Source organism: Antechinus flavipes, chromosome 6, assembly GCF_016432865.1.
Source record: "Antechinus flavipes isolate AdamAnt ecotype Samford, QLD, Australia chromosome 6, AdamAnt_v2, whole genome shotgun sequence".
Classification (NCBI taxonomy): Eukaryota; Metazoa; Chordata; class Mammalia; order Dasyuromorphia; family Dasyuridae; genus Antechinus; species Antechinus flavipes.
In genome coordinates this window covers 145833433-145857604 of record NC_067403.1, presented here as the reverse complement: position 1 = coordinate 145857604, position 24172 = coordinate 145833433, and the positions used below count along the sequence as shown (strand labels likewise).

The 24172-nt window shown below is 32.9% G+C and overlaps 1 long non-coding RNA gene across 1 annotated transcript in view; it reads right to left on the bottom strand.

Annotated features, from left to right (window-relative positions):
- Positions 1-1091: 1091 nt before the first annotated feature.
- Positions 1092-24172, bottom strand: part of LOC127539720 (uncharacterized) — an 88737-nt gene continuing 65656 nt past the window's right edge. Inside the window, exons 2-3 of the long non-coding RNA XR_007948025.1 lie at positions 7158-7229; positions 1092-2878 (exon numbers count right to left, since the gene is read on the bottom strand). This is a non-coding gene — a long non-coding RNA (uncharacterized LOC127539720). The remainder of the gene's footprint in view (positions 2879-7157; positions 7230-24172) is intronic.

The window sequence follows — 24172 nt, the reverse complement described above, 5'->3', positions numbered from 1 at the left end:
ATCTTGTCAGCTGGCTGTATTTGGAGTGATTATTACTTTGAACTGAAACTAAGGCTGCCTCCAGAAAACCTCCCCAAGAAACCTGCTCTCCCAGAGAACCATCATATATTATAAAAAAGAAGAGAACACCACACTCTAGAGTTCTCTAAACCATCATATCATCTGCAAAGAGTGATAAATTTAGTTTCCTCATTACCTATTCTAATACCTTTAATCTCTTTTTCTCTTATTGTCAAAGCTAGCATTAATAAAGTAATATTGAATAGTAATAGTGATACTGGGCAACCCTGTTTCACCCCTGATCTTATTGGGAATGGTTCCAGTTTATCCCCATTACATATGATGCTTGCAGATGGTTTTAAATAGATGCTATTGACTGTTTTGAGGAAAAGTCCATTTATTCCTATACTCTCTACTGTTTTTAATAGGAACAAGTGCTGGATTTTATCAAATCCTTTTTCTGCATCTATTGAGATAATTGTATGGTTTTTGTTAATTTGGTTACTGATATAGTCAAAATGCTAATAGTTTTCCTAATACTGAACCAGCCCTGCATCCCTGGTATAAATCCTACTTGATCGTGCTGTATTATCCGGGGTTTGATTTTTTATATTCTCTTCACCAATATTTTAAGATTTTTGCATCAATATTCATTAGGGAGATTGGTCTATAATTTTCTTTCTCTGTTTTCAACCTACCTGGTTTAGATATCTGTAGCATGTCTGTGTCATACAAGGAATGTGGTAGGACTCCTTCAATTCTTATTTTTTTCAAATAGTTTATATAGCATTGGAGTTAATTGTTCTTTAAATGTTTGGTAGAATTCACATGTAAATATATTTGATCTAGGGATTTTTTCTTAGGGAGTTGATTAATAGCTTGTTCTATTTCTTTTCTAAAATGGGACTATTTAAGCAATTTATTTCCTCTTCTAGTAATCTGAGCAATTTTCATTTTTATAGATATTCCTTTGTTTTTGCTTAGGTTGTCAAATTTATTGGCATAAAGTTAGGCAAAGGAATTCCTAATTATTGCTCTAATCTCCTCTTCATTGGTGGAAAGTTCTCCTTTTTCCTTTTTGAGACTAACAATGATTTTTCTTTTTCCTATCAAATTAATTAAAGGTGTAGCTAATTTGTTGGTTTTTTCATAAAAACAATTCTTGGTTTTATTAATTCAATAGTTTTTTTTTACTTTCAATTTTATTGATCTCTCCTTTTATTTTTGGAATTTCAAGTTTCATATTTCTTTGGGGTTTTTTAATTTGTTTTTTTCCTAGCTTTTTTTTTTGCTTGCAATCCCAATTTATTGATCTTTTGTTTTTTCTATTTTATGCAAGTAAGATCTAGAGATATAAAATTTCCCCTTATTACCACTTTGGCTACATCCCACAAATTTTGTTATGTCTTCTCATTGTTGACATTCTCTTGGATGAAATTATTGATTGTGTCTATGATGTGCTGTTTCACCCATTTATTCTTTAGGATGAGATTATTTAATTTCCAATTATTTTTTGGTTTATTTTCCCTGGTCCTTTCATTGAATGTAGTTTTTATTGCATTGTGAGTTAAAAAATGCATTTTCGATTTCTTCCTTTTTGCATCTGATTTTGAGGTCTTTATATCCAAATAAATACATGGTTAATTCCATGAACAGCTGAGAAGAAAGTGTACTCCTTTCTATTTCCATTCAATTTTCTCAAAAGATCTATCATACCTAACTTTTCTAGTGTTCTATTTACCTCTTTAACTTCTTTCTTAGTAGTTTTGTGGTTTGACTTATCTAGTTCTGAGAGAGCAAGGTTGAGATCTCCCACTATTATAGTTTTGCTGTCTATTTCTTCTTGCAGCTCTCATAACTTCTCCTTTAGGAATTTCCAAGCTATACCACTTGGTGCATATGTTTAGCATTGATATTGCATTATTATCTATGGTATCCTTTAGCAAGATATAATTTCCTTCCTTATCTCTTTTAATTAGATCAATTTTTTGCTTTTGCTTGATCTGAGATCAGGAAGGCTACTCCTGCTTCTTTTTTTTTTTTTTTACTTCACCTGAAGTATAACAGATTCTGCTCCAGCCTTTTACTTTTACTCTCCATGTATCACTCTGCTTTAACAGACATAAACAACATATTGTAGGATTATGGCTTTTAATCCAGTCTGTTCTTCACTTATGCTTTATGGGAGAGTTCACCCCATTCACATTTATAGTTGAATGTAGTAATTCCATATTTCTTGACATGGTATTAACCCCAAATTATACTTTTCTCTTTCCTTTTACCCTTTCCCTCCTCCCTGGTATTTTACTTATGAGCACTATTTGCCTCAAGCAGCACTCCCTCTTTAAAGTCCCTCCCCCTTTCTTATATTTTCCCCTACTATTTCTGTTTTCCCTTCCACCCCTTTCTTTTTCCCCTTTCTCCTCCCACTTTTTTATAAGGTGAGAAAAGTTTCCCAGTGGAACCAAATAAGTCTAATATTTTCTCTGAGTCAAATCTGATGAGAGTAAGAGTCACACATTCACACATAGTCTGAGGGTTGTTCATCCCTTTCCCTTCTTTCCCTCTATTATAAAAGGTTTTCTTTGCCTCTTCCAGAGATGCAATTTCCCTCACTTTGCCTTCATTTTCCTTTATTTCCATTACATCCCCCTTTCCACATAATATAAAAAGATATTATAACAGTAAAAATCAAGTTAAATATGCACTCTCTATGTATACATATAAAAGTGATACAGTTTTCAAGTTTTTTTTTTCTCTTTACCTTTTTATGCTTTTCTTGAGTTGTATATATGGAAGTCAAATCTTCTGTTCAGCACTGGTCTTTTCATCAGAATAAATGGAATTCACCTGTTTCATTGAATGTCCATCTTCTTCCCTGAAAGAAAATATTTAGTTTGGAAGGGTAATTTATTCTTGGCAACATTCCAAGTTCCTTTGCTTTTCAGGATATCAGATTCCAGGACCTACAATCTTTTAAGGTGGAAGCGGCTAGGTTCTGGGTAATCCTTATTGTGGCTGCTCAATATTTGAATTGCTTTTTTCTGGCTGCTTATAATTATTTTTTTTTGGTCTGATAGTGCTGAAATTTAGCAACAATATTCCTTGGAGTTTTAATTTTGGAGTGTCTTTCAGGAGATGTTTGGTGAATTCTTTCCATGGCTATTTTACCTTCTGATTCTATGACATCCAGGCAGTTCTCTTTGATGATTTCCTGAAAAATAGTGTCGGCTCTTTTTCTTTCATCTTAGCTTTCCGAAAGTCCAATAATCCATACACTGTCTCTACTATATCTGTTTTCTAGGTCAGTTGTTTTCCCAATGAGATATTTTACATTTTTTTTATTTTTTTCAATTTTTTGGATTTGCTTGACTGATTCTTGATGTCTCATTGAGTCATTCATTTCCATTTGTTCAGTTCTGATTTTTAGTGAATGGTTTTCTTAATTTACTTTTTTTACTTCTTTTTGTATTTGTCCAGTTGAATTTTTAAATGAGTTGTATTTTTTTTCCATTTCACAAATTCTGTTTTTCAGGGAATTATTTTCTTTTTCCGTTTCACAAATTATGTTTTTCTGGGAATTGTTTTCTATTTCCATTTTGTCAAATCTATCTTTTAATGAGTTATATGCCTTTTTCTAAATCCTCTTGCAAAGTTTTCATTTCCTTTCTCATTTTTCTTCCAGCTCTCTTTTAAGATCCTTTTTAATTTCTCCTAGGAGGGCCTTGTGTGGGGACCAATTTATATCATCTTTGGGGGCTTCATCTGGAGATAGTCTGCCTTTAGTCTCCTCAGAGTTTGAAATTTGTTATTCTCTTTCACCATAAAAACTATCTATGGTAAGAGTTCTCTTTGCTTTTTTACTAATTTTAAAAAATGCTGAGGCCTGCTTTTAGGGCTGGAGAAGTTTTCCAAGCTTCCTCTACAAGCTTCAGCTTTCTCTATAAGCAGCAACTGCACTGAGTTTGTGCTGACTTACTCCTGGTGCTGGGTGTGTATGGCCAGGTCCCTTGAGATTCTGGCATTCCGGGGTTCACTATTTACGTTTTGTGTTTGTGTTGGATGATTTATAACTCTGCTGATCTACTGGCTTGCAGCCAGAGCAGAATAACCAACACTATTATAGATTCCTCCCTATAGCTTCTCTGCCACACAGAGCTCCCACCATTCTGGGTCTGCAATGCCTAACTAGCATCTATGCTCATCCTTCTTGCACTTGGCCCACCTCCCTTGGTGTGTGCCTGATTGAAACAGACCTTTTCTGGCAATTTTTGAAATTATCTTCTGCTGGTAATTTGTTGCATTCCCAATATTCGTGGATTCTGCCAGTCTGGAGCTAATTCAGAGGCTGAATTTGTGAATTAGTCTGAGGGTTGTAAGAGAAGGTCAGAAAGAAATGTGTGTCCTCTGTGCCATCTTGGCTCCATTCCCCTTTTCTAGACATTTCTAAGATGACTTGGAGGAAGAACCTCCTGGCATACATCTTGAGAGTATTTGGAGCCCAAAATCAAAGTGAACTTTTCCATTCTCACTCTGCTTTTCCTAATTTGGAACATCCTTCATATTTCATTCCAAATCTAACTTAGCTACATACATAATGATTTCTGGCAAAGGTATCATTTTCCCCAACATATCCAAGTCCAACATTAATTATCTTTTAAGGCTAGCTTCTGACCAAAATAACCTCTTGTCCTTCACAAATTAGCATTTACAATGAAGGAATATTGTTGGACAGCTTTTATGTGTGGATAGAAAGATCATGCTTAATACATATACATATGGCAAAGGATCATATTCCAAAATACCAAGAATGAAGCAGAGATACATCCATTTCCCCTCAAAATAAATGTTCTCTCTTCATATGTACTTTTTAAAATCAAGTTATCCAGTAACTTTGGCTGATTAAAAATAATAATTTTTTAAAATATATATTGGATTACTTGGCATCTGGGGAGGGGGCAGGGGAATGGAGGGAAAAATTTGGAACACAAGGTTTTGCATGGATCAATGTTAAAAAATTAGTGTCTTGAAAATAAAAAGCTGTAATAAAAAATAAAGGAAAAAAATTAAAAATAAAAACATAAAAAGGGAAATCTTAAAAATGATGCTAATATCCTTTAAAAACTAATTATTAACATAAATATGCACTCATCTGTAATGGGCTGAGGCTTGAGTTGATGCACTGAGGTCCCAAGCATGTGAGGCTAAATAGTAATTGGACCATACTCTATTAATATATATGCTTGGAGAAAAAATGGCCCCCACCCACTCTTTGTGCAAGTCCTGATGTGTTGTATAGGAAATGACGTTTTTGGTGGATGGAGGCAAGGGAATGGAAAGGGAAGCGGAAGGAGAGATTGCTGGCTGGCATCTTGTCACAGCTGCTCGCATTGCTATTGCAGTGACCCCTCATCTCCAATCCCCCTCTGCTAGCTGGCTTCTTGTCACAGCTGCCCATATTGCTATCACAATCCTTCTTGCCCATATTGCTATCGCAATTCTTTTTCACCTCTTCACTTCAATAAAGATTGAAGATTTTTCCCTTAACCTGAATTCCTGACTCCAGCTGATTTTAAATACACAACCACCACACTCATCTTAAAATAAATGCAATAATTTGTAACATTTCTTACTGAAGTACTAAAAAAAAATATGCACACATCCAATGGGGATTGACATATTTGGTTCCCTACTCAAGATCTACAATTACTCTCTGTTATACACTGGATCAAATCAAAATTTTCATTATGCTCTTCTTGCCAAGTTAATCTCTTCAGTCTTCTCTTACACTTCACTCTGACAAATATTTTCTACTCTACTCTGATGAGGAATTTATCTCCTTATAGTCCCCATACATCCAGGCTTATTTCCATAACCCTCATTTTAATCATTCTGTTCTTCATGTTTTCACTGTTCTCACCATCCTCCTTAACTTTTTTTCCCATATAACTTTAAAGATGACTTGCCAAAATAACTCTCTAGTGAATAAGACACTGAACTTGAAATTGGAAAGATATACATTTAAACCCTGCTTCAAATACTTCCTAGCCATGTGACCCTGTATAGGTCATTTCAACTTCTTGAGTCTGTCTCATTATCTATAAGATGAAGGGCATGGAATCATTGGCCTTGAAAATCCTTCCTGGGCCCCAGTCTTTGACAATTTGCTCCCTTACTCACTATACAAGTAATTCTTCCCTATATCACATTATGACACTTATTTATATACTATCTTTTAAAGCCACATGAAACTAGAATCTTGAATTAAGAGCTGAAAAAGCAAAAACAAAAAACAAAAAGAAAGAGGTCAATCAAGCTGATACTTTTAATTTTACAGATGAGAAAATAAAGTTCTAATAAGGTTGGGTATTTTCAGAGTTGTTCAAAGGTTGAAAAAAATCTAGTCTTTGAAATAGTCTCATATAGTATCACCATATGAGTCAATTTAGTGCAGAGGACACAATGGGCACTGATAAATACTTACTGTATAGAATTGTTACAACAAACTCTCCCAGTTTCTCATTTATTGGGTTGGGAGGGAGGTATATAATGCAATATGCATATAGAAACATACCATACTCTACTCTGAAAACAAGAAGAAACAGGTTATGATAGTAACATATTAAATGCTGGAAGAGACATTTTATCTATCTCCTGACCTTAAGATGTCTTTCAAACACTAAGTGTTCACAGATACTGGAATTCCCAAAAAAAAAAAAAAAAAGTGTTTGTCAAAGAGGAGTGGTAGTGAATTCATACCTGTTGTTCTAGCTTCTGTTGGTGCATTTGAAAATGAGAGCAAATAAAAACCCTTTCTGAAAGTCATAAATAAAGTCTAGTGGTTCATTCTGATTGACCTCTGGACTCTGTGTACTTGCCTTTCACTAGCCCCCTCCAGGAATTCAAATCACTCATAGCCTTAACACCTTCAGATCAGTACCAGCTGGCAGACAAATGGAGAACTCCAAGAGTGAAAACAACAAACACAAGTGCTTCAGGGATTTTTCCACAAATTCCATTCATTTTATTTATTTATTTATTTTGCAAAATGCAGTACACAAGTAAATGGTAGCACAGATTCACAGATGAATATTCCAACAAATATAGACAGCATGAAAACATTGCTACCCAATTCCACATGTGAAAGGTTCTCTTACCTGGTACTAGGACAAATTCTGAATGCCACTGTTGAGTTGTAGGTAGAGTGTCTATCCTTATCACTTTCTAATCTACAAATGAAGAATAAAATCAGCTATAGCAACTGCAGAAAATACACTCAGTATAAGGATCAAATTTCCTTTTCCCCAAAACTAAACTATAAATCTTTCATTCTACTTTTGAAAGCTATATGGATTGGAGCTGCTGTCTTTAAAAGCATGCCAGTACAAAGTACTGGTATTTTTTTGGACTCAGGCATTTGCAAAGCCTCATTATGACTGAAGAATACCAGAAAAGCCTAGGGTTTCCCTCTTCCATTAAGGGGAAATAAAGAAAAGAAATACTTGTCTACCAAGTTACCAACATTTGGCAGGAAACATTTTTGCAAACAAAGACTGAGTGCAAGAGCAAGAGCATGCAGGAATGAAATTCTAAGAGGAGAAAAAGGACTATTCAACAAAATATTTTTAATCATCTGTATTCAAATCATCATACTAGATGCTGACAGAAATACAAACTTCAAATAAAACAGGGTAACTGTCTACATAAAGATTATACCATTTCCATGGTACAGTGGAAAGAATTGAATTTGGAGTCAGAAGGCCTGGGAACAAATCTCAGCTCCCTTGTTTTTAAAGATATGACTTTGGTCATATCATCTAAGTTCTCGGCCTCAAGTTTCCTCATGGCAGAAACTAGGAGAGGAGGGGGTTGGATTTAGAGAGGTTCCACTTTGATTTTCAGTTCTGTGATTCTGAGACCCTAAACAAATATACGATATGATATAAGGGTTTTAGAGAAGTTGTGTGGTGCAATGATCATCATTACTAAGAGAAAAGGAGTTTAGGGAAGGTTTCAGAAGGAAATGACATGAGCTAGGTACAAGCTCAATAAAGCTAGAAAAGAAGACATTTCTTCTAAGAAGTTCTATGGTACATAGATTGCATATATGTCAGCAATGTGATTTAAGAATAGAAAAGTTCTTTAAGACTGTGGAGGACCTTGAATGCCAGACAAATGAGTTTAATCTTTTCTTCACAGGCAATATAAAATTGCTAAAGATTTTTGAGCTAAAGATTAACTTACCCAAATTTGGACAAAAACAATATGGCACAGAATGGATTTAAATATTACCAAAATTTTACTTTGAATCTTCAGCAAATGCTTAACCAACTATAGAACATTAGGTAAGATTTTTAACTTTAACAGTCCCATTCTCTCACAGATAAAAATTGGTGTAACTATGTCCAAGAACTGTATTTGTTGTGATGACCAAAACATTGCTTTGCAACCTTTAGAGTCTTATGTAATTATTATTATTATGCATGTGGAAGATTACTCAGTCAATAAGGAATATGAAGAATGGATTTGAGTGGAAAGAAGGCAGAGAAAGGAAAATCTGTTAGGAGCCAAGTGCCCTAATATTAGCAATGAATATAAAGAGATTATACTAGGGTGGGAGAAGCAGAAACAGAGAGGAGGGCATAAATATGAGAGATACTGAAGAGGTAAAATGGACAAAACTTGGTAAATTGATTGGATATTATTGAGGGAAAAGTTCAAAGTAAGCCATTTAAGATCCTGAACATGGCAGGTTATATGAATAAGAATGTCAATTACAAAAATAATAAAATCTGATGAAAACAAATTTGGGGTATAGAAGAAAAATATTGACATTAAAAATGTTGGATTTTAAGTGCCAATGGTATGTGCCAATAAATAATCGTAAGCATGTGAGATCTTTCTCTGGAGTTTAAAAGAGACATATTTAGAGGCAATAGCTAAAATCTGGGGGGAAAAATGGGATTATCACAGAATAGTTTAGAGACAAAAAAAAAAAAAAAGGAACCAGTAAAGGAACAGAGAGAGGAGCAAATCCAAACGGGTGGAGTCTTTGAAGTCAAAAAGAGAAAAAAGTATTTTTTGCCAATGGTCAAAAGTAACAAGAGAAATCAAAAATGGTGAGGACTTTGAAAAAATAGATTGCTTTTAGTAAAATGGTGAGAGGGAAAGCCAGAATGGAAGAAAATGAGGAGAAAATGGGTATTGAAGTGATAGAAACGTCAAAGATGATGGCATTAAAATCTTGACTATCTGAGGAATTCAGAAACATTAGAATTAATGAAGACCAAAGCTAAGCTAAACAAAACTCTGCCCCTTTATAACACTACTAAGAGCATTTATGAAAACCAAAGTATACAGTCTGTTTTGTATACTAAAACAGTAAAGATATGCAACCTAGAAATATGCTATGCTTAAAGGTCATGCAGAAAAAGGAATTTTTTTCCTACTATTTCTTCAAAGCCAGCACAGTACCATACATATAAAATAAATACTTTAAAAATGCTGTTTATAAAGGCATTGGTATGCCTTCCTTCAAATTTGTCCCTATGTCTGCCTTACAGAGTAACCTTCTAGTAGCTTTTTTTTTCCTAATAGGAAGCACTAAGCAGTATGACACCCTCAGCTAGAAGTAAACTATTACCTATTTGCAATAGACATAACAATTGTCTAAGCAACTGATTTGTTCTAGTACAATACTTATCAATATGAAAATGTATGACATTAATGAGTCCCTTCCACTTCTCTAGTACCACAAAATGGGTGTGGTGTTTTAGAAAAAATCTCTGTGGTATTATCTACTATACCTCTTAACCAAGTACTCTTAGAAAATTCATTTGATTCAGTCAGATGACTTAGGTTCAAAAAGTGGCTCTGTTATTTAGATATAGGACTCTAGATTCTGAACAAGTAGGGAACTCAGGAACCACTTGGTCCAACCATGTCATTTTACAAAAAAAAAGACACTCAATCTCAGAGATGTTAAGATAACATAAACTGATAGTTTCACAAAAGGATCTTTACATTATTAAGTTTGGACAAAATAAAAAGAAAGGCATATACCATATGTGATATAATTTGACCAATGACACAATTTGATTATTCAAACTGCTCACTTTATTAATGTTCTGAAGATCCAATATTGGCTCTACTCTATATACAGATACAAATGCTATAGAAAGAGGTACAGAGAAAGATCCAGATAAAAATGCAAACATAGATAAGCACCAATAGAGGTGTAGGTAGAGGTATATATATGTGTGTGTGTGTGTGTGTGTGTATGTGTGTGTATATATATATATATATATATATATATATTATATATATATTATATATATTATATATATGATGTACATATGCAAATATAGATATGTAGGTGCTATAGATATATAGCAATAACTATATAAACATAGACAGACATATAATGGCTATAAATACACAGAAAAATATAGACAACTGACAAAGCAGTTGGCCCAGTACCATGGACTTGAGATAAGAATATAAAATATACATTAAAAAAATACAATCCTTTCATTTTACGAAAACAAAAACTGAGGCCAGCCCATAGCCATGAGGTAATCTAAGAATCTAAGTAGCAGAACTAATGTTTAAAACCAGATCCTCTTGTTGATAATAAGTCATATTCAGAGAGTAACTGAAAGGCAAAGAAAAAGAACACATTCCTCTACTATAGAGAAGGATCAAGTCTAAGAATACAAAAATGTGTTTAAAAGTCCTTCAGTGGTGCCTTTCCCTCATCAAGATTTCCAGTAACCAGATTAGGGGTGTGGGAGAAGAAAAGGGGCAAGAATATGAATACAAATGAAATTAACATCTTTGAGTCAATAGTTCTTATGCTTACTTTTAAATTTTTCTCTAAAAGCTAAAAGTACACAGACAAAAACTTTATAACAATAAAAGCCATATAAGGGAGCATTATTTAAAAAAAAAAAAAAAAAAAAAAACCTTGGAATAAGAAAAAAAAAGCACACTTTTTAAACCTATCTTTAAAAGTACCAAATAGTAAATGTATATTGCTGTCTAAACTATAGAAAAGAGGCATTTTCTACACTCTAGAGATCCACATTTTTCTTCCTTATGTAATTCCCATATCAGTCATTAAGTACACAAACTAATTTGTCTCCATTCATACTATGGCAGTAATATTTGGGTTAGCACCTTTATCAACAAATTTCTAGCTCTTAATAACTTAATTTCTCAGGGAAATGTAAAATGAAATGAAAAAAAAGGAAAAAAATGATCTAAAAGCAGTACCATCCATAAAAATAGATGCTGTTTATGGTTACTTATATAATAGGGAGAAATCATCAATTTAGTTCTTACCTTCATAAGTTATAAGAACTAGAACATTTCATTGAAATTTTTAATATAATTAGCACTCTACAAAATCAGCCTAAAAGAATATTTATTGCATAGGCAGTACTTAAATGGGATCTATGTTTTCACTATTGTAAGTGTTTCCCCATGATGTTATAGGATCAAACCCACTCATGCCTGTCCATCCTGGGACAGCTTTGTCCTTTGGGATACTTTCACTATTAGAGAATTTTAAAACATAGTAGGGTTGAAGAGTTTAGAATTTTCCTTCTCTTGACATATCAAGGATATAAGTGCTACATATCAAATGTTTTCCTTCATCCTCACATTTTCTTTTTCCATCATACAATTTTTCATTGATATTTAAATGATATCATTTTCAGTATGATAAAGTTTTCCTTTATAATTCCTTCTCTGTGACTTGCTTATAACTATGTCCTATAAGTTACCCTCCCTTTTCAGAAATTGAAGTGTTCTACTCATAGAATATTGACATTAAAAAACATAACCTTTTGCTTGAGGGAGAAGCCTGGGATCATTAAAAGAACTATCTAATTTCCCAAAGGCAATTTGGCCCTTTTAAGTTCCACTTATTCATTTCTTCATCCACTTCTATATGTAGTTGAAGAAAATAAATGTGTGTTCCCCTGAACAGATATAAATGATAATTCAATACATTCAAATTCAATAAACATTTAGTCTTCTATATCTTAGTACCACATGACCACTATGCTTGTCTCCTAATCTCATAATCTTTTTTCTTCAATAGTATTTTATTTTCCAAATACACTTAAAGGTAGTTTTCAACATTCATTTTTAAGACTGTATTCCAATTTTTTCTCCCTCACTCCCTTAACTCCCTTTTTCTCAAGACAGCAAGCAATCTGATATAAGTGAAATATATGCAATTCTTTTAAACACATTTCCATACCTGTCATGTTGTGAAAGAAAAATCAAAGCAAAAGAGGAAAAACTATGAGAAAGAAAAAACTAATTTGATCCACATTCCAGTCTCCATAGTTTTCTCCTTGGATGTGGATGGCATTTTCCATTCCAAGTCTGCTGGAACTGCCTTGAATTTTACTGCATTGTTGAGAAGAGCCAAGTCCATCACAGTTGATCATCACATAATCTTGTTGTTACTGTGTACAATATTCTTCTGGTTCTAATCACTTTACTCAACATCAGTTCATGTAAGTCTTTCCAGGCTTTTCTGAAATCAGCCTGCTCATTATTTCTTATAAAACAATAACATTCCATTACATTTATATGTCATAACTTATTCAGCCACTCTCAGACTTATTAGTATGATACTTATTAGTTATCCACTCAATTTCCAGTTCTTTGCCACTATAAAAAAAAAAAGTGCTGTATTTTTTACACATATGGGTCCTTTTTTCTCTTTTATGATCTCTTTGAGATTCAGACCCAGTAATGACACCATTGGATGAAGAGAATATGCACAGTTTGATGATCCTTTGGTCATGATTCCAACTTGCTCTCCAGAATGGTTGGATCACTTCACAACTCCACCAACAATGCATTAGTATTCCAGTTTTCCCACACCCCCTTCAACATTTATCATTATCTTCTCCTGCTAGACATAAAATCTTAGAATCATCTTTGACTCTCCTTCTTCATATAATTAGAGACCAAATCCTATTATTTCCAGCTCCAAAACATCTCTTACAATACCACAATAGGATGATCAAGTTGAAGTTGGAATCCAGAACACCTGAGTTCAAATTCTGCCTCAGATATTTACTAGTTCTTCCAGGGCAAGGACTTACTTTGGCCTTTCTTAGTAATGTCAACAATACAATTTTTGCTGTATACATAATAGGTGCTTAATAAATGCTTACTGATTCATTGTCTAGCTTTATGATTCCAAGCAATTTTACATAACCTCTCAGGGCCTCCTTTGTTAAATGTAGATAATGCACAACATGTCTATCTCATAAAAAATTTGTGAAAATCAAAAGAGACAAAATGATGTACTTTGTAAACTTTAAATATTAGTTTTTATAATCTCCCACTGTCAATCTGTCTTCAGACAGTGAATATATCATTCAAAAATGGCAACAATAACAAAAAAGAAGAATCTTGTATCTGGTCTATCTTCAATAAACTGCCTTTTACACTTCTGAATAGGCAATATTCCTAAAATATGAATGTAACCTATGTGTAAAGCCTCTATTAAAACATCATTGTGCTTAAAGAAAAAATTATAAATACTTTATCACAATGTTCAAGATCTCCAAAATCTAGCTCCAGTCTTCATCTCATACAAATCTTATATCCTCCATTCTTGTCTTGATTTCTTCCATCTCTGTGCTCATTCAAGATCAATAAAGATGTCTCCTGCTCCTTGACACCTTCCCTAATTCCATTCTCCTCATCAAGTAAAAGTGATTTATACAGCATTTACCCTAGTTCTTCTAATACTCTCCTAGTATTTGTGTGTGTGTATTATTTATATATATATATATATATATATATAATATATATATATATATGTATATATATATATATATATATACATACACAAACACACGTATCATATATCCTCTCTCCATTAGATTGTTATATTACTTCTCTCTAATATTTCCTCAAATAAAAATAACAGGAAAGGCCATCTATTTATATATATATATATATATATATATATATATATATATATATATATATATATATATATATATATATATATATATATAATATATATATATATATAAAACCTTATTTGAAATACTGCATTTGGTTTGGAGTGCCACATTTTGAATGGAAGCTGGTGAATGTTGTATATAAGAAAAGAAACACGAATATGAAGAATTCAGAGAAGCATAGGAAGATTTAAATAAAATGGCAGTGAAGTGATTCATAATCACTACAAATATACAAAGGGGAAAAACTATAAAAAATGTTAACCACTATGTGATTAGCCCTAAAGAAGAAATTTATAAAATTTCATTCCAGTTAAGAAATAAAGAAATTCACCAGTCTTTTCAATGAATGCTATTCTTGAGAATATCTTTCTTAGGCCCATTTTTCTGCTAAATTATATCACAAGACCCTGCTCAAACTTCTAGATTTTTTTTAAAAAGGTACTTGTAAGAAAATGCTGTTTTTAAAAAAGTTAATAAAAATTATTAGGATTGCATAAGACTTCAGTATTTCAAGCAAAGTAACAGAAGTTGGAGTTTGGGTTTTGTTTTGTTTTTTTTTCAAAATATATACCCCTCAAATCAAAGGTTCCAGTCACACTATATATGACATTCCCTCAGCTATTATGATGAATTCTAAAAATGGAGTTCAATCCAAGATTACCATCATTTCTACTTCAGCAATCAGTTCATCCTTATTAATCAGAATTTCCAGAGTAACAGTTCTCTTCATCTTTCCTTCCCAAATCTAAAGAATAAAATTCTCATTAAGGCAGCACAATGAATGGCAAGTCGTAAAGTGTCAGTTATTTTGGAAGAGCTAAAGCTCTACTTAAGTCAACAGAGTAGTAAAACCTAAGATAATCCTTCAAAGTAGAAAATGTATATTTGGTTGGCTTGAAATAATCCCATCCATTCTGGAATAAACCCCAGAACATCAAGCTATATCAGCACTAAAATTCTCCCTGCTTTTCCACAATGCTACCTGATCAAGCATACAGAAAAGAATGGATAGATGACTGTATTCTTGATCTTTGCTAAAAGGCAATGTTTTTTAAATGTAAAGATGCATCCATCTTTTTTCCCCTAAAATATCTTAGAATTTTCATAAAGTCTCTAGTTTAAAAGAACTCCATACATTTCTAACAAAGCAAAAGAGTTTTCTTTCTTCAAAGTGCATATGAAGGAAGAATGAAGGGCCAATTCAGGAAGCAAGTGTTGATTCTGTGATCCTGCAGAAGCAAATCCTCTTGTTGGAGTCACTGGGAGGAGTCAGAAACTTGTTTGAGAACTGAACTCTTTTTCAACTTTCTTTCCTTAAGCAACAGTAAAATGTAACGGGTCTATCATCCTGCACAAACATAGTTTTGTTTGATGCAACTTTATCTGAGGATCAAGTAGGAGAACTTGGCACACTGGCATCCACAAAGACGTGCAGCTGCTGATATAAAATAGATATCTGAAAATCTGATTTCATATGTGCCATTTTCATCTTAATAATAGTACATCTATTTAAAATGTATGAAATATGAATAAATCTATAATTCAAATTATTTACATTTGAGACACTAGCTTTGAAGAAAAATGCACATAGGCAACACCTTAATTTTTAACACATTACAAAAATAACACATTTAACAGAACCTCAGGGATATTTAACTCACAAATCTCTCTTAGGAAAACAAAATTAATATGATATAATTGCTCATTTTTTCATTATTTTGGTCATTGAAACTCCAGGCTTTGTAAATCAAAGGTCCTTATTGCACAAATTATGTTTTAAAGCTCTTTTCATTTTATAATCTCTTTTCTGGGAGCACCCAGGGGTACTTTCATGGGTTGAGTTATCATTTCTATGAAGATAATTCCTAAATTTCTCTATCTTTCCTCATTACATTTCAGAGCTCCCACACCTCCAACTTTCTTTTGCAAAACTTCGCCTCTTTGTACAAAAGACATTTCAAATTCATTATCTTCTCTGTTTTGCCTGTCCTTCCTCCAAACTTTTCTGTTTCTGTCCAAGGTCTTATCACTACAACCACCCTAAATTGCTACTTCAGATTCTTCCCACACCTAAAAACTGGAACACTAATTCAATGTCAGTTGAAAACTGATCCAATCACTCTGGAGAGCAATATATCCAAAGTGATATAAAATTGTGCATACCCTTTGATCCAGACCAATATCATAAAAGAGGGGAAAAGATTCTCATGTGCAAAAATATTTGTAGCAGTCTTTTTTTGTGATGGCAAAAACTTGGAAATTGATTCAATGTCTACCAACTGAGGAATGGCTGAATAAGTTATGATGTATAAATATAATAGAATGTTTATATATACATATATGAATGTAATAGAATTATTATTCAATACGAAATGATAAGCAGGCTGATTTCAGAAAAGCCTGGAAAGTCTAACATGTATTTATGCTGAGTGAAGGGAGAAAAACCTGAAAAACACTGGGCAAAAACCAGAAACTCTTAAAGATATAAAGTGGAATTATTAACACTATCACCATTTTAAATGTTAGAGAAACTAGAATTGAAAGGAAGGTTTTAGAAGCAAGAAAAATCTGATTCACAAATTATGTGAGAATGGGATTGAGATTTATGGACCATGACTTAAAATAAGGAATTGATGGAGTTTCATGCTAGTGGTTAACCTCTTAGCCACAATTTGTTGCTCCAGCCAATCTTAATGATAGGGGAAGGAGAAAGAAAGGAAGAGATTCCTACACTTGTAAAAGTCTGTAAATATGAAAAGGGGGGATTTAAACTGAACATGGAGGGAGGAAGAAGAAAATTGACCACATTATTTTCCCTATGACAGACATTACAATGAGTAGCAGGTATGCCATAAGAAGACAAATATCAACATAAAAGATGAGAAAACAATCACCATGGAAAGGGGGCAGCAATCCAATTCATGGCTTCAGATGACTATAATCAATTTCATGGACCAGGGATAAAAAACAAAGAAAACTAGAATTCTTGACATTAGGAGGTAAATTCAGCCACAAAGGTATCAATAAATCAATCAACAAGAATTGATTAAGCACCTATGAGTCAAGTTCTGTGCTAGACAAAGACAGATTATGCTTTCAAGGCATTTATATTCAACTCCGTGGAATGACAGTTAAACCAATAAATGTACATACAACATTTTTATATATTTACACATATACACACATATGCATTGTATGTGTGCATTTATTTATTTGCTGGCTTGTTTATTTGTTTTTTCCAGATCTGTGATTTCACTGATGTGGGAATTCTCTACTTTTTGTAGGGATACACATATATTCTCTAATACTGACATCCAATAAATTCCAAACTATTTGTTTCTGAAGAGAAAGTCTTTATTGAGGGTGAAAGATAGTAATTGTTGTGATTGTTTTTGTTCAGTCATATCTGACTGTTTATGACCCCATGGAACGTAGTATACCAATGCTATCTATCAAGGGGATTTTCTTAGTAAAAACTACTGAAGTGATTTGCTGCTTCTTTTAAAGGAAACAGGTTAAGTAACTTGCTCAGGGTCACATAGCTAGTAAGTGTCTGTGGCTACATTTTAATTCAGGTCTTCCTTATTCCAGGTCAAATGATCTATTCACTGAAGTACCTAACTGCTTCCAGGAAGGTAGTAAGAATGATATATGAAAGAAGAAAGAAAAGGTCTAAAAAAAATTTAAGTAGTGATAGTGACAAATAAACAAAAGAAAGAACAGCATATCAATGAAATATTTTAAAATGCAATGAAGAGAGAATAAAATAGTACAAAAGGGAGATACAGGTACAATTCAAGTTAAGTTTAATATTTGTTTTTATATATTAAGTTCACAGTTTCATGCAGACATTACATTCTTTATAGATTGAAATATCTATTTTTAATTCATAGTAAACTATGATATATAAAGGTATTTTTAAAGAGATTTCTATTTGAGGGAGGTAGTTAAAACTTTTTTCAAAGTCAATTCTCCTCTTCACTATAATCCTTCCATCCCATGATTTTATATTTCCTGACTTGATGCTGATTTTAAAATCATCTGTAACCTTTTCCCTTTCTTTTTTTTTTAATTAAAGCTTTCTATTTTCAAAACATATACATGGATAATTTTTCAACAATTTCAACAACATTTTTCAACAATTTTTGCAAAACTTTGTGTTCCAAATTTCCCTCCTTCCCTTTAATCATCTATAATTTTTTCAAGAATCACATAGAAGTACCGTGAGGTCAAGTGACTTATACATGGTCACACAGTCAGCATAGAAAATAGAACTGAAAACCACTTTTCCTTAACTAGCAGGAGGGCCCTCTCACTCTCCACTGCTGTTTCTCATTCCTTAATGCATTTTGATGCCTTAGATTTAAAAATGTTATTTCCTACATTGTCATGATCCCAGCACAACTACAGTATCAAGAATGTTTACCATATGCAACCACTCAAAGGTCCTATTTAAAAGAATTTGTTTTTTTACTCTCATAAGAAACTTCATTCCTCAAATACACACATAAATCATTATAACAGTATAAAATACTATGAAAACAGTGATAGTTCACACACACACATGTACACACACACACACACACACACACACATACACACAAAATGCAACCAAATGGATAATCAAATAACTCATACAACTCAGCATGGATTGCTGACTTTGGAAAAAATCACCAAATTTTACAAGGTGTTTCTGAAAAAAGCAAAATAAAGCAAGTCCCCAAAGCAACCATGCTAAGTATAGATACATCTAAATTTCAGACAAATTATCTTTGGCTAACACTGTCGAAAAAGAAGTCAAAAACTGTAATGGGCTGAGGCTTGAGTTGATGCACTGAGGTCCCAAGCACGTGAGGCTAAATAGTAATTGGACCATACTCTATTAATATATAAGCTTGGAGAAAAAATGGCGCCACCCACTCTTTGTGCAAGTCCTGATGTGTTGTATAGAAAATGACGTTTTTGGTGGGTGGAGGCAGGGGAGTGGAGAGGGAAACAGAAAGAGAGACTGCTGGCTGGCGTCTTGACACAGCTGCTCGCATTGCTATCGCGACCGCCTTTCACCTTCAATCCCCCTCTGCTAGTTGGCGCTTCCTGTCTGCCCATATTGCTATCACAATCCTTTTTCACCTCTACTGAGAATAAAGATTGAAGATTTTTCCCTTAACCTGAATTCCTGACTCCAGCTGATTTTAAATACGCGGTCATCACAAAAAAACTACTAAAGTACAATTATCTTTTACTTAAATAGTTCTCTTACTAAAACCCTATCCTTCCATGAGGAAAAAAAAAAGAGAGAACAAATACAAGCAAAAATACAATAATGATACATTTTTAAAAAATTCAAGTCTGAGAAGTTTCATTGTTACGAATTTCAGATAAATTATAAAACAGTTTGTCAGAAGGAAAGGAACCACTAAACCTATTAGCATACAACCAGAAAGGATGAACATATCTTTTATAATTACAAGTAGAGCAGTTATATGATAAAACATCTTATCCAGAAAAAATAAACTGTTTGAACAGTGAGAAAGGTATTTTATCCACAAATCAAAAACTACCATGGAAATAAAAACCTGGATGATATTATTTATTAGTATTATAATTATTTATGAGTATAAGTTTAATCAATCAACAAAACACAAATCAACTGAGAACCTGCTATGTGACAAGCACAATGTTCTACACTAGGAATTTAAAAAAAAAAAAAAAAAGACTGTCCCTACCCTCAAGGAACTAACCATCTAATGGGGTAGATAACAGGAAAACAAATATATGCAAAGCAAGCTATATACAAGCTAAATAGGAAATAGCAGAAAAGATATTAGAATCAAGAACAGGGAGAGTTTATAGTTAAAACCAAGGAAGCCAGCAGGAGCTGAGAAAGAATATCCTTCCAGGCATGATGGATAGTGAGAGAAAATGCCAAGAGTCAAGAGATGAAATGCCTTGTTCATGGAACAGCAAGGAAGCTTTGAAGTACGTGTTTGAGAAGTATTAAAAAGAATAGAAAGGGAGGGAGGAGCTATGTTATAAATAGCTTTGAATGTCAAACAGAGCATTTTGTATTTGATCCTAAAGGTGACATGGAAGAATTCATTGATTTGAAGAGTGACATAGAGGCAGGAGAGGGGAAACTTTAGCAATAAAAATCTTGAGTTCCGTTTTAGAAATGTTGAGTTTAAAATGTCTGAAAGACACTTGGGACTGTGAGGTCAGCAGAGAGATCAGGGTAGGATAGGTGGATCTGAAAATGATCAGTAAAATAATTAAATACCTGGGAACTGATTAGTTCACAAAGAAAAATAATGTGAAGGGAGAAGAGAAAGAGGTCTGAGAGAGAATCTTAAAAAATACTGATGGTTGGGAAGCATGTTCTGGATGAGGAGTCAACAAAAGAGTTCAGAAGGAGTGATCAGGTAGGTAGGAGGAGAATTAGGACACAATCCCCCAAACCCAGAAGAAAATAATATCAATGAGGAGAGAGTGACAAACAATGTCAAAGTCTGCAGAGAGGTCAAGGAGAATTAGTAATGAGAAAAAGCCATTGAATTAAGCAAGGAAGAGTTCACTAGTACCTTTGGAGAAAGTAGCAGAAATAAAATGCGAAGGAAGATGGCATGACTATATGACAAAATGAAGTAAAATTCACCAATGGTTAGCTCTTCTACATTCTGGCATTTGAAATTCTTCATGAAATTGAACTCCAACAAACCATTATTTGCTGAATATCTCTACAACTCCAAAATGATGCCCTAACAGTTTGGTACATTTCAATAGAAAGTGTTTTCTTTCTTTCCAATAGAAAGTGTTTAAATTTCTTAAAACAATGACCACAACAAACTCCTGCATGTCATTCAGTATTGTAACTTTAGATTGGGACAAAGCTTTTCATCATTTCTCTTTCCTGTTATTCTATAACTATTTTGTATTGTGTGTGATTTTACTTAGAATTTTATAACTAAGTGCCAGCTACATGTATACAAAAAAGTAAGGTCTCTCTCATTAGGTTCCTTGTACATGGAAATTTTATTTCCCTCCTCTATGGAATTTAACCTAATATTTCCCATGGAGAATCCTATGAAAAATAAAACCCATAATCACTTCAATAAACCCTCACATGAGAAAAAAAATCAAAGTATTTCTCCTGACACTTGTGAGATAATTGATACATGTCCCAAAAGTTATTTATTTCTCTTATTTTTAGCTTTCTCCCTTAAAAACTAATCAAGTTCTCCCTTCTTTTTTCATTTACTCCATTAAGTACACATCTGGGTTCAAATGGCCTCAAGACATTTGACGTCATACTTTAAGACCTAGCATGCCCCCTTGATAAACTTGTGTAATCAAGTAACATTCACATATTCTCATTCCCCTCAAGGAATATGAAAACATGATGAGAGAGAAGAAGGGAAGTCTGGTTAGAAAGGAGAGCTTTACAATCAAAAGATCCCTTCTCCCCAAAATTAAATATAATAACCAAGTTTCTCAGAATACATTAGGCAAAAGCCAATGAAAAAATAACTAGAGGCTAAATATGAACCAACCTTTTCATGATATTAAGTCTTGAGGAAATCTCAGACCTCTAGAATTAGTCTTAATGTGGCCACAAAGATAAGATTATCCAACGTCATTTTACAAATAAAGAAAACAAAAATGTCATGATAAATAGTCAACTCCAAGTCGGGAAGAATTGAATTCAAGAGCCAAAACTTACCCACATTAGCTGTACGACCCTGGGCAAGACATTTAATTTCTTAATAAATAAGGCAATTCTCTAAGATTAAAAGTCACAGAACAGTTGGACATCTAAATTAATAAAGACATAGAGGAAAGTATAGAAAAGGAGAATTTACATAATAACAAGCACATTATAAAACAACCTGAAATACTAATAAACTCAGATAAATGTAATGACCAACAATGATTTCAGAGGATCTATAATAAAAATGCTAACAATCTTCTTCAGACAGAGTGATGATGGAGATAGGGTCCATCCAGGCTATGGGAATCTTTGACATGGCCAATTGTTAGAATTAGATTTACGTGGATGTGCATATTTATTCAATAAAATTTGATCTTATTTTATTTTTCTAAAGGGGCTGTGCAGAAGAGAAGGAGAGAAACAAAACTGATGCTAAATTAATTTTTTATTAAAGCTTTTTATTTATAAACCATATGCATGGGTAATTTTCCCAACATTGACTCTTGTATAATCTTTTGTTCTAAATTTTCCCCTCCTTCCCTCCATCCCCTCCCCTAGCTGGCAGGTAGTCCAATGCACGTTAAATATGTTGAAATACATGTTAGATCCAATATATGTATACATATTTATATAATTATCTTGTTGCACAAGAAAAATCAGATTAAGAAGGAAGAAAAAGAAAAACTGAGAAAGAAAAAAATGCTAGCAACAGAGAGAGTGAGAACTCTATGTTGTTGTGTTCCACACTCTGTTCCCATAGTTCTCTCTCTGGATGTACATGGCTCTCTTTGGCATTCCACAAAGGGGAATTGGTGTGAATCATCTCAATGTTGAAGAGAGCAACGTCCATCAGAACTGAACCTCATAAAGTCTTGTTGTTGCCATGTGATGATGACGGCTGCTTTATAATATAGTTTTAGATTTGGTACAGGTAGAACACCTTCATTTGATTTTTTTTTCATTAGTTCTCTTGAAATTCTTGACCTTTTGTTCTTCCAGATGAATATTGTTGTTAATTTTTCTAGAAAATAGATTTCTTGGAAGTTTGACTGGTATAACATTAAATAAATAGATTAATTTAGGGAGTATTGTCATCTTTATGAAATTCGCTTGACCTATCCAAGAGCACTTGATATTTTTCCAACTGTTTAGATCTGACTTTATTTGTGTGGAAAGTGTTTTGTACTTTTGCTTATATAGTTCCTGACTTTTGCTTGGCAGAAAAATTCCCTAATATTTTATATTATCAACAGTTATTTTAAATTGAATTTCTCTTTATATCTTTTGCTGTTGGATTTTGTTACTGATGTATAAGATTGCTGATGATTGATGTGAATTTATTTTGAATCCTGCAACTTTGCTCAAATTATCGATTATTTCTAATAGCTTTTTAGTTGATTATCTATGGTTCTCTAAATATAATCATCATATCTTCAAAGAGAGATAATTTGATTTCCTCATTACTGTTCTAATTCCTTTAATCTCTTTTTCTTCTCTTATTGCCAAGGCTAGCATTTCTAACACAATATTGAATAATAATGGCAACCGTGGGCAACCTTGAAATGGTTTTTGTTTATTCCCATTATATATGATGCTTGCTGATGGTTTTTAATAGATGCTACTTATCTTTAGTGTTTTTAATAGGAATGGGTGGTTGGATTTTATAAAAAAAATTTTCTGCATCTATTAAGATAATCATATGGTTTTTGTTAATTTGGTTACAGATATAGTCAATTATGCTAATAATTTTCCTAATATTGAACCAATCCTACATTCCTGGTATAAATCCTATTTGGTTATGGTATATTATCCTGGGGATGATTTTCTGTAATGTCTTTGCTAAGACTTTATTTAAGATTTTTGCATCAATATTCATTAGGGATATTGGTCTATAATTTTCTTTCTCTGTTTTCATCCTACCTGGTTTAGGTATCAGTGTCATGTCTCTGTCATAAAAGGAATTTGGTAGGAGTCCTTCATTCCCTACTTTTTCACATAGTTTACTACATATTTGTAACATGCATACTATGTAGTATTGGAGTTAATTGTCTTTAAATGTTTGGTAGAATTTACATGTAAATCCATCTGGTCCTGGGGATTTTTTCTTAGGGAATTTATTAATAGCTTGTTTTATTTCTTTTTCAAAAATGGGACTATTTAAGTAATTTATTTTCTTCTTCTGTTAATCTGGGCAATCTATATTTTTGTAGCTATTCCTCCATTTCACTTAGGTTATCAGATTTATTGGCATAAAGTTGGGCAAAATAACTTTTAATTATTGCTCTAATTTCCTCTTCATTGGTGATAGTCCTCCATTTTCATTTTTGAGACAAACAATTTGATTTTTCTTTTTCCTTTTTTAATCAAATTACCTAAAGATTTATTTATTTTGTTGTTTTTTTTTTTTTTTGTAAAACTAACTCTTAGTTTTATTTATTAATTCAATAGTTTTTTTTCTTTCAAT